The sequence below is a fragment of the Apteryx rowi genome, unplaced genomic scaffold (genome assembly GCF_003343035.1).
Source record: "Apteryx rowi isolate R43461 unplaced genomic scaffold, aptRow1 scaffold_7, whole genome shotgun sequence".
Taxonomy (NCBI): Eukaryota; Metazoa; Chordata; class Aves; order Apterygiformes; family Apterygidae; genus Apteryx; species Apteryx rowi.
Genome location: NW_020450982.1, coordinates 7823853 through 7835063, shown reverse-complemented (window position 1 = coordinate 7835063; position 11211 = coordinate 7823853). Strand labels below are relative to the sequence as shown.

Here is an 11211-nt window from a genome sequence, read left to right as displayed (position 1 = left end):
CAGGCGCCGCGTGGCCCGCGGGCGGCGCTGGCTGCGGCGGAGAGCGCGGGGGAGCGGCGTGAACGCCTCCCGAGGCACCGCGGTCCCGGCTGTGCCTGCCCGCAGCGCGGATTTTCGGGATGTTGGGAAGTGAGGCGTTTCATGCGCTGTGGGCTGGTGAAAGCCCCATCCGTGATTACCTAGGACCTGCGATCACAGGAAGGGCCCTGGAGAGGTCCCACCTCCTGCTCAAAGCAGGGTCGGCTCTGAGGTCACACCAGGTTGCTCAGGGCTTCAGCCGGTCTGGTCCTGCAGGCCTCCAAGGATGGAGACTGCACCACCTTTCTGGGCAACCTGCTCCAGTGCTGTGGTGTCTTCATGCAGATAAAGCGTTTCCTTCAATTCAGTCAGAAGCTCTGTTGCCTCAATTTGTCTGTTGTCCACTGTTGCACCACTGCAAAGAGCCTGGCTCCATCTTCTTGATAACCGCCTCGTGGGCACTGGAAAGCTGCTGTTACGTCCCCTCGAAGCCTTCTCCAGGCTAAACAAGCCCAGTTCCCTCAGTCTTTCCTCAAAGGCAAGTGCTCCAGCCCCCAGCCATCTTGGTGGCAGTCCACTGAATTTACTCTAGTTTATCAACATCTTTCTTTTTGGGGGAGCCCCAAACTGGATGCGGTATTCTAGATGTGCTCTACATGAGTGTCGGTTAGGGGGTATATTTTGTGATACTCTCTGGCGTACTGGAGACCAGAGTAGATTATTTCACAGATCTTTGTATTTTGCTTAACTGCCCTATATCAAGCCTGATGTTCTAATCAGACTCTTAATTTTTTAAACTACCTTTTCTAACACAAACCTCATCCATATAGTTTTACTGATGCAGACCCTAAAAGAAGTGGGTTACATAAATGCAAGCTGAACAGCTGCTTTCCCTATCAGTATTCTTCAGACATTGGATGGGTTTTCTCTGGAGTCCTTTAAGAAGCTTCTCCCTCTTGTGTGTAGATTTGTCTGTGAAGCAGCATCAGTTTCTCTCCTTCTCGTATGCAGCGATGCTCCTTCTTTGTGCAGTTAAACTGCCTCCTTCTCCTCTGCTCTACCTCCAGCCTTCCAGGAAAATATTGTCCTTTCTCCTGCAGAGGCTTCCGGTCCTTTCTGTTCCCTGACCTGATAAGCTTTGCCCCCAGGCAAGTTCCAGGAGCTTCTTTGGGCAAAGGGGACAGGAAGGTTGTCCAAGTATTCAGAGAGCCAGTTATTTCAGGGCGGGAGCCCTGGATGTTCCTTCGCTGATGGCCTATTTTCCATTTCACCTGAAATATTTCTGGAAAAAAATGCAGATTAGACATTTTAAGATCCTTTCCGGCTCTATTTTCTATAAATCCAATGGTGTCCAAGTAAGGCAAGCTGCAGTTATGTCACTAACTTGGAATAGCTGTTATGTTTAAGGAAGACTTTCGTCTTTGCTCAAGGTTTTAATTATCATTCATCTGCAGTCCTTCTCATCCTGTGATGAAATGTTGGATGCAGCTTTAACCCTACTTTCTTTTGATAAGGTTTTAATATATCCAAATGTAAATTAATTGTAAATTAATTGTAAATTAGAAGTCCAGTATCTTAATTTTACTTAAGTGAGTAAAAATTAGATTAGTCTTCAATGTCCCAGTCAGAAGATAAAAGAGAGAGAATTGCTTTTCAAAGACCTTAAATGAAGCTTGACAGGAAGAAGACTGAATTAAATAGATATTTTCTTAAAATAACATCTGTCCTAAGACAGGGTGAACAGAAGATGTCATACTAGGAAGAGAGAGCTAAGGAGACTTAACAATTTTGATTTTTTTTTTATTTTTAAGTTTTTAATTTATGCTAACAAAGATCTAGCTAAACCTGCAATGTCTCAGAAAAATTCCATTTATAGGCTTTCAGCATATATATTTATATATATTCAGCATTTATGGGTAAATTAGTATCCCATCCAATGTCCTGGACTGATAGAGAAAAATACTCTTTTTCACATGCTTTCCAAGTTTTTGCATACACTCTGGCATCTTCCCCAGGAATGTGAAATTTTTTTGTGTAAAGTCTTATCTGATGTTTGCCTTTTTTTACCATAATCTTCCAGCCATTTCGCTCAGTCAGATTATGCTAACAGAAAATAAAAATTCTGACTGTTCTGCCATGAAAGTATTACCATTCTGCACATCTGAATTATTGTCTGAAAAAAAAAATGATTTTGAGCAAATTTGATTTTTGTTGCACAGAATCCAGTTCTATGTTACAGAAATTAGCGCCTCAGAAAAAAATATTACCATTTAGGAAACCTGTCGGACCGAATGTATGTAATGTATCTGGAATTAACATTTTTGGATCTAATACCATGGCACCTCTTCTAGAAGCAGTTTGTTACACGTTTGCCTTTGGCAAAATCCATGTCTGGCTGGAACGTGCGGAGCAAGCAGGGTCACGGGCGGACGCTTCTAGCGGGCTCTACAGACCCTCAGCAGCAAAAGACTAAGAGTGCCTTCATTAGAGGGGCTTACAAAGCTGCGCTATTTGTCATTTCAGGGTAACTGAAAGGTTTGAAGGTTAGCATGGATGGAAATGAAATGGTCTTACTGCCTTAGAAAATCACACCGGCCCCAAAACGCCGACGGAAATGGGAACGTGGGTTTGAACGGGAGAGCGCAGCCCGGTCGGTCCTGGTAGCCCCAGGAGCTCTTCGCAGTGCTGCGAAGGGGCTGGCAGCAGGTCACGTCGCTGACACTTCCGCCACTTCCTACCTCTCTTGGAGGGGAAGGAGCTACAGTGGAAAGTACAAATTTTTGCTATCTAAATGATAATTTAACAGTTCTGGAAATTCATCTTGAACCTACTTACGGACTCCGTACCCTAGGGCTGATTTCAGTCTCATTCTCATTGGTTCCTCCAGTAAATCTGGGAAGCTGAACTAATAAGAACTTAGTATGCAATCATTGGCAGTAATATGTCATTCTGGGGCTTCTCCTCAGTTAAACCAGTTCTGTAGTACCCTTAGCCTTCAGCCAAAACTTCATTAGGTTTTGTGTTTTCAAAAATCACATCTGAATCCCACAGTATTGTATAGGAGTCTTCTATATTTTTGAGTCCAGTGCCCATTCAAGCACTAGTGGCTGTAATTTTTCACATAAGCTGCTGCTCTGCTAGAGGTCTTTATTAAATCAGAACTAATGTTCTTGGATTGATCCACTTAGACTGGTGCAATATATGTGGACAGTCTGAATTTGTAGATAATGTAAGTAAAAAAATTATGTGCAACCTTTTTAATACAATATGCTGAATGATATGTTTCTGATCCAGAAACAGTATGCATTTTAATGTAAATGCACAACTTCTTTGCAGCCCTGTATTTTGCCTAGTCCATTAGTGTGTTGTAAATTAATACAAGGTTGCTAAGAAGATCTTTCCATTTTAGAGAGAAACCTGTTTCTGAACTTTCTTGCTACAGCGTTTTTAACCTGCTGTTTTTTCTCCCTTTCCTTTTGCACTTTGCTAAACCTTTTTTCTTTTTTACTGATATCTAAAGAGGTTACTTAAGTGACCTAAATCACTAATCAAAAGGTAGCAAAAATTCTACCTGGCAGAATCTAATTTCTGGATTTTATTTTCACTTAGTTCCAGAGCTGCCATTTTATATAACTTTTGTGGACACCAAGAAGTATAAATCCTGGGAGGGAAGAAAGAAGGCTATATCAGTTAAAAATTTGAGAACGCGTATTTTGATCTGCAGAGAAAAAATAATAAAAAAAACACTGCTATGATCAGGTCACTCCTTAACCTTCTTTTTGATAATCTAAATAGATGTAGTTTTTATTTTCCATTACAGTTTAATCATTCTTGTGACCCTTCCCTGAATCCTTTGCAGTTTATCAACAGGCCTCTTCAGCTATGGCATCAACCAGGACGCCGTGTTCCAGGGACGGTCACTCCAGTGCTGGGTCCTGATGTGATTCAGCCTGCCTATAACATCCTCGCAGTCCTGATTCTGTTCCGTATATGCTGATGGATTGAATTTCTGCATTGGCCTCAGTGTTGCAGAGGGATTCATCTTTAGCTGGTTATCTAGCAGGCTCCTGGCAGGTCTGTTTTCCAGTCTGCTGTTTTCCCACATAGATTCCTCCACTCCATGAATCAACCTCTATTCCTTCTGCCTAGATGTGTAACTTCATGTATTTGCTTGCAGCCAATTTACCAAGAATTTAGACTGCTTAGTAGCGATGAGCTGTCCCATTTGTTAGTTACCACTTCCCTGGTCTTTGTTATCTTTCAGTATTACCAGTGCTTTTTTGGGGAGGGGTAACTGATAAAACTGTTATATCGCACGTGGCCAAAACCCAGTTCCCATGGGTTCCCATTCCAAGCTAGAAATTCACTTAATCAATATTTCCCATTTACACTTCAATTTTGAGACCAGTCAAGTAGCTACTAAATATATGTGCATAAATTTTAATTCATTGAAGTTTCTTAAACAAAATATCCTGCAACACTAAATAAAATGCCTTCGGATCACATTTTTTTTCTTTATCAGCCAAAACAAGTATCAGTTTAGATTGACTAAAAGCGAGTGTTGATGAGCATTAATTCAATTGCATATAAATCATATTCCTGTAGGCTCCTAGCAATTTTATATTAAGATCTATGTTAGATGGACAGGCTATAATTCCCTAGGTCACCACACTGACACTTTTAAAACACTCGTCTGACGTATTTCCAGAATGCAGATGTTTCAAGGGTTGTTAGAGGCCCCCAAATGTCCTCTTCCAGCTGTTTTAAAACTCTGATACAAGTTACGCAGATACGCAGATTTATTCAGTTGTTTTTAGTGGCTACTATTTATAATGCTTATTTGACTGCAGTTGTAATGGGGAGTGTTTTGTCATCGTACTATGATGCAATTACATTACCTGATTATTTCTCCATATACAGAAGAGAAATATTTACTGAAGGCTTCCAATTGCTTTTGTTATATCTATGCAATCATATTCCAGTAGTATTGTTAGGATCCTTTTTTTTCTTCTATATAGAAAAATAGCTCTTTTTAATCCTACTTCTGTCTGACCATTGGCTTTTATGTCTTTTTGCTTCCCTTATCATTTTTCTACAATTCTTACTTTTCTGAGATGTATGACTTGTAGCTTCTAGTATTTTTTACAGATCTTTTCCCCATTTTTATGTATCCTCTTTTTTAAGCCAAACTATGTTTTAATCAGTGCTGTCTTTTTTCAGTCATTGGATGTTAGTGTTTTGGCTGATCTGTCAAATTTTCTTAAATAATTCCCAACTGTGCACATTTCTCTATTTAGGTCCTTAACCCTGATCTGGCTCATAATAATTAGATATTCTGAAGATGTCCTAACACAGGCTTTATGTAACTTAAATTCAAAGTTACCACCTCTGAAAGTCCTTGAGCCTCAGAGAGATGGAAGGCAGGGAGATCCTGCAGAAGTTTTCACTGTTCTTAACTCACTTCCCTGAGACTGCTGGTCCCTACTGGTGAGAAGACAGTGGGCTAGATGGACCTTCAGTCTGATCTGGTATGGTTTCCTGATGCCTTGCACTTTTAGTTTATGTCACTTAAATTTTCCCTCCAACATGTTCTAGAAAGTGCTTTTGGGGAGGATTATTTCATTTTCCACTGTGTTTCAGTAACTGATTAAAAACACTCAAAATCATTTGCTGCTGAGTCATCAATAACTTAGAAATATGCTGTACCATTTTTTTCCAATAAAATCTTCATCTTTCTTCCTAAATACAATCTAACCATAGATTTTAATGTTCTAATCATGTGAACTGTCCCCAGATAGATACTGATAATAGAACAGTTTCAGTTCCTTTTGTTTACTCTGTGAACTAAGGGAATCCATCTAACTAAGGTACTGCAAAAAAACCCAAACATAAAGAAACGCAGCAAAAATTGATTAATAAAAGAAGCTTGAACTGAATAATGACTTGCGGGGGTGGAGGGAACAGAAGGGAATTCAAGCACAGCTATTAGACTTCCTCCTGGAAACATTAAGGAGTTTAAGATTGTTAGAAAGTATGATCCCCGCTACTTATCATTTGGGTTTTGTTCGAGTGGTAGAATGAACCAGTGCCTCAGGACATTACTTCTATAAGCTGTTATTCAATCATACAGTGAAAACCTCCCCTACTTGAACACTGCCTTGATACAAAGTACAGCTCTTGAAAAGATAAGCCTCTTGATTTTCTTCTTAAACAGAAAGCTAAATGAATTGAAAGTGACGCCAACTTTCAATGTGAACTGCTTAAAAGAGTCGTATCACATAATTTCAGGGATTGCTCACATTGAGAAACCTTCAACAATTTTTGATATTATTATCTTTTCAGGGGCACAACACTTGGTGATGTCAAGTCATGGAGAGAGAGATGCAAGTTAGTTTGATATAATTTTTTTTTACCTGGCACTAGAATCAAGAAGGATTCCAGACTGGGCTTTTTCAAGTATGAAAAGGCCCATAGGTTATTTGCAATTACAGAATTTCATTTCACTGTAGTAAGACAAAAGAACTTGCTAATTTTGGTCTTGTTGTACATGTAAGCTAAAAAATAAGAGATAAGAAAAAAATCTTGTTTTGTGACACTGCATGAAGAGGTACAATAGCAAAATATATTTTTTTATAATTGAGTTTGTGATTCACGATGGAATAACATTGGCAGGTGCTCTTGTTAGAAAGTGATCACTGCAATAACTGCAGAGTTCTGGTAAGAAACAGAGAGACACCTATTGCCAAGTTCAGTGAGGTTTTTCAGTATTCACCACAAAGCAGTAGTTGTCAAAATGCCTGTCAGCCACTGGTGTTCGTTGTTTCGCTGTTAAAGTACCTAGCTTCATTAGAGCTAAAGCTCTGTTTACTTTTCATATTTCATAATAAAGCGGGAAATGACCTTTAAAACCCTTTTCTCCAAACCTGAGAAGGCTGTAACATAGGAAGCTGTTGGCTCACAAATCTGAATTCTATTGTAAGGGACGTATTTTTTTGTGGGAGATTTTAATTTTGATTGAGCTAAGTGTTTTTGAATGAACACAATAATTAGATAAAAATTAGAATATAGAATAAGGACAAGATGAAGAAATTGCATCTTAAAATGCAATGGGATGCACTGAGAGGTAGCATGAGAGAAATTGGCAAATGTTTTAACCATAGAAATGTTCTCATTGGAAATTAATTCAAAATTCATCCTGTCTTTCTGCTGACGTACAAGAACATTGCCTGAATTCAGTCACCAACTTCAATGAATGCTTTCTTGACAGTGTAACAAATGAGAATTGGATCAAACACCTGTTTTCAGTGAAGATGACACCCTGCCAGATGGCTTATTAGCAAAGAGAACAGAACAGTTGATGAAACTGTCATATGATGGTTGAACTTGAACTCATATTCAACAAAGCATGGGCTGAAAACTTTTGGCTAAATGGAAGAAAAGAGTTTAGCCCAATATTGGATAGAGCCTGATACCGAATAATGTTTTTAATACTTGAAATTACTCATAATCATCAGCACTTTTTTAATCACCGAGACAATTTTTTTTTTCCTGTCCTGCTAGCCAATAAACATAAGCAGTTGTTCAGTGCAGAACAGAGCCTTTGGCTGAGCCTTACTAATATCTCTTAAGAGATGAAGCAATTTTTTTCTGGAAAGCAAATGCACCCTGGCTGGGTTTACAAGTCATGAAACAAGCCAGCATTCAGGAGAAAGTTGTTAAAGATAACTGTTTTCAGGAGGACTTCTTACAAACTTCTGCTCCAATGTGAATTCATTAGTTGTCTCAAGAGGCAGCTTACTACAAAATTACACAGCTGCATAAAAGACAAACTCTGTGGCTGCAGCTTTCATCTTTATTCATAAATGTTCAGGAAAAAAGCATTATTTTGGCTGTCATGTATATTTGAAAAAGCACTTGCTTCAAACGTTTTTCCTTGTATTTTCTGGATCTTAGTGGGTTCCTAAAGTAAAGCCTGTCAATATCTTGTATTTTCTTTTATTCAAATTATCTTACAATACTGGAATCACTAGTATGTTCCTTGTCCCGATTTATCTGAAAAATTTGAAAGTGTGGCTGTCTGGAAGTCTGCAACCTTAAAAATGTCTTTCACAGTTCTCAGACTACACTGGGACAGTGAGAAACTATGTTGTTGTTGACTTTACCATATATTTGAATACTTTGTATCTGATAAATCACAAATGATTTTATTAGCAATAACACCAAGTAAATATTTGTGTTTTTCTTTTTTTCTGTACTAGCTATAAGACTGTATGGTTTGCCTTTCTGTATAATAAATGGATCAGAACCAGGCACTTTGCTACAGTCTTTGTCATTCCTATTGTTGCTGGCTTATGGCTGAGCTGGTACTATTTGGAACAGATATGAATACTCAAAGGTCCCTTAAAATATTTCTTCTTCTATTTTGTACAGCTAAATCACCTTCATATTAATTTTGGACAGAACTTTTAAAATTGCCCCATATTGTAGCTGACATTTTATTTTTCTATACAAGTAGAGCTACAATTAATGATATTCTACTGCACTTTCCTGGCTTTCTGCTTTAAGTTTTTACTCTCTCAGTCTCTAGGTTAGGGAAATGTGAAGAAAAATATGTCTTGTAGAACCAGACTGTACAGCTGCCCTATTTGACTTCTTCTATGGAAACAGTGTTAGAGCAATTTCTCTAGGGTATCAAAGCATTCAGTGTTAATTTCATGTCATCTTGAAACCACGAGATTGCAAACCCCACTCAAAAACTTTGGATGTTTCTATTATATATTCATTTTCTTTCCTTGCTATGATTCTGTTTGTCTGCCTATTTCCATAAGATAATGAAAACAATTTATTATTTTTTATATTTGCAAAAGTGAAATGATTATCACCTTTATTCTAAATCTAAGTAGCAAGTGAAGTTCTGTACCTCTGACTGCATAAAATGATCTTGATGTCACAGATATTCTGAAAAGGATAATCTGAATTTGTTACTTTTAAGGTACTGATTGCGAAACTTAAATCTGAAATTTTTGCAGTCTACAAATAGAGTATACATTTCTGTATCTGATAAACTATATATACATATATAATTTTCTTGTCATGTACTTAACATGAACATGCAGCTTAGAAACCTTAGAAATAATGCACCTGACATGCATAAATCCTGGCTCTTTTAATAAAAGCTTGTGTTGAATGATTTGAGAGTTCCAAAGGGAAGATTTTGGGGTTTATCTCCACTGAGTAATCCATCATCTGAAGGTCATATTCTCCAGCCCAGAAAGCTTTAATCTCTTAAAAAATGAAGAGAGGACATCACAAAAGCAGATTTAAGTCACCTCTATAGTCTCTGGAATCCAAGACAGGCATATATTCCAATAATCCCTGGGTTGTTTTGACTTAGGTTGTGCTATGTGAGTCTCTGGGCCACCAAACTGTAGGGACTCCGCCATTCCATTGACTCTGGATTTATTCCTTTTGGTTAGGGTGAGGTAAAAAGCTGTTAAAATTACCACACAGAAGGCTGTACAAAATTGGGACAGATAGTAGGCTCTGATGCTTTAAATCTTTAATTTATACACACACAGTATTTATTTATTGCTATTAATCTTTTTTTTTCCAACTGCAAGAAAAAATTGTTGTTTTTTTTTTCCAGAGCTTATCTTATAATGAGAGAATTTTTATTTGAGGAAATACTTGGTAAGTATCAGTTAAAATGCAAGAAGGTGATTTTCACTAAGAAAATGGTTCTACAAATGTATCCATTAAGGCATTGACTAGTTGAAAGTGATTGACAGAGTGACATCTTTTTTCCATATAAAAGTCAGTCATCTTGAATGAGCATGTAAATTCTAATGTCTGTCTTACAAATGTAAAAGGTCATTAACTGCAGTAAATGTAGTTTTTACATTTTCATATGACATATTCATCAGTGAAAACAATTAGTTCAGGTCAAGACAGGTCAGATGCATAGAATCAACAGGCACATAGTGTGTCAATAATCCCTGTTATCAGTATGACTTTTTCTTGATAATCTCTCTCAGTTTCTAAGGTAGAAAAACCTCATCAGGATACACTCCTTCTCACAAAGATAAAAAAAAGGGGAAAGAAAGCCTTTGGATTTTTTTATTCATAATAGGGTTGCAGAACAGTATAGAAAAGCTTCCATAAATTTCATAACTGAATGCATTCTCATGTTGGTAGTTTTCTTCAGATTGGACAATATCCTGATCAATTTAGGCTACAGTTTGTTTTTTTAAGAAAGAAATTATCTGGGGAATTGCCTAGCCCCCTGTAACTTTTTTGCTGAATGTATTATCTGTTCTCATCTAGATTTTCTGCTAAGTAATAGCCCATTTAATTTTTTAAATTAAATTCTGCCTTGCATCAAATGCCAGCACTTTAATGGTGAAAAGGCTGCTTACTGACCTTCTTCACAGAAGGAAATTTCAACAAGATTGCATTTTTATAAATCATAGCAAAATCTGGCTCCTAAGCATTATGATTTCAATTTATGAGGTCATTTCGGCATTTTTATTTGGGAACAGCTTCCAATAAACAGGCTCAAAGAAATAGGTACTATTAATTCCAAAGAACAATAAGTACCCTGAAGTTAGAACTCAGAGTGTGATGCAGGATCCTCCATGCTTAGTTCAGCATGAGTACTTTCCACCTGAACTGTATCAGCTTTTACAATTTCCTGGTAAATGTAGCTAAAGAGACAACCAAACTCTCTGCTGTACACAGTTTGAATACTCAGGGAAATTATTAAGGTTTGCTGGTCCACTGCTACTTTGGTTCACAGCCTAGAGGCTACTCTAAAAAGCAAAAGTAGGCTTTTGTCTAAAAATATTTTTGAATATTTTCATCTATTCCACTCCATGACTCATGAGAAAACAAAAATAATCATAAACATTTAGATTATTTTTATATTAAATCATTTCTTATGTTGAGAGTATTTCTTTAAATCTTTTAATGGTGTATTTGGGGATTTGTCTTAAATTTTTGTTTCTCAAGTGCAATCTTTCACTAATCAATTCTAATAACATTTCAGTACTCATCACACAGTGATCTATGTAACCTTTCCTGGCAACTGAGTGAATTCATACAGTCCAGTTGCTATTCAAATATTTAATGTTAATCAACATTATTGTGTTTGGTGTATGAGTAACCTTTTTTAATGGTGACTCAGTGCTCACTGTA

General features: G+C 37.4%; 1 protein-coding gene across 2 annotated transcripts in view; it reads right to left on the bottom strand.

Annotated features, from left to right (window-relative positions):
* The window catches only part of AK5 (adenylate kinase 5), a 105362-nt gene extending 104064 nt beyond the window's left edge, over positions 1 to 1298 (bottom strand). For both annotated transcript variants that reach the window (XM_026086866.1, XM_026086867.1), the window contains exon 1: positions 1290 to 1298. The gene's annotated coding sequence lies outside the window, so the exon portion shown is untranslated. The remainder of the gene's footprint in view (positions 1 to 1289) is intronic.
* Between the last annotated feature and the right edge of the window lie 9913 nt (positions 1299 to 11211).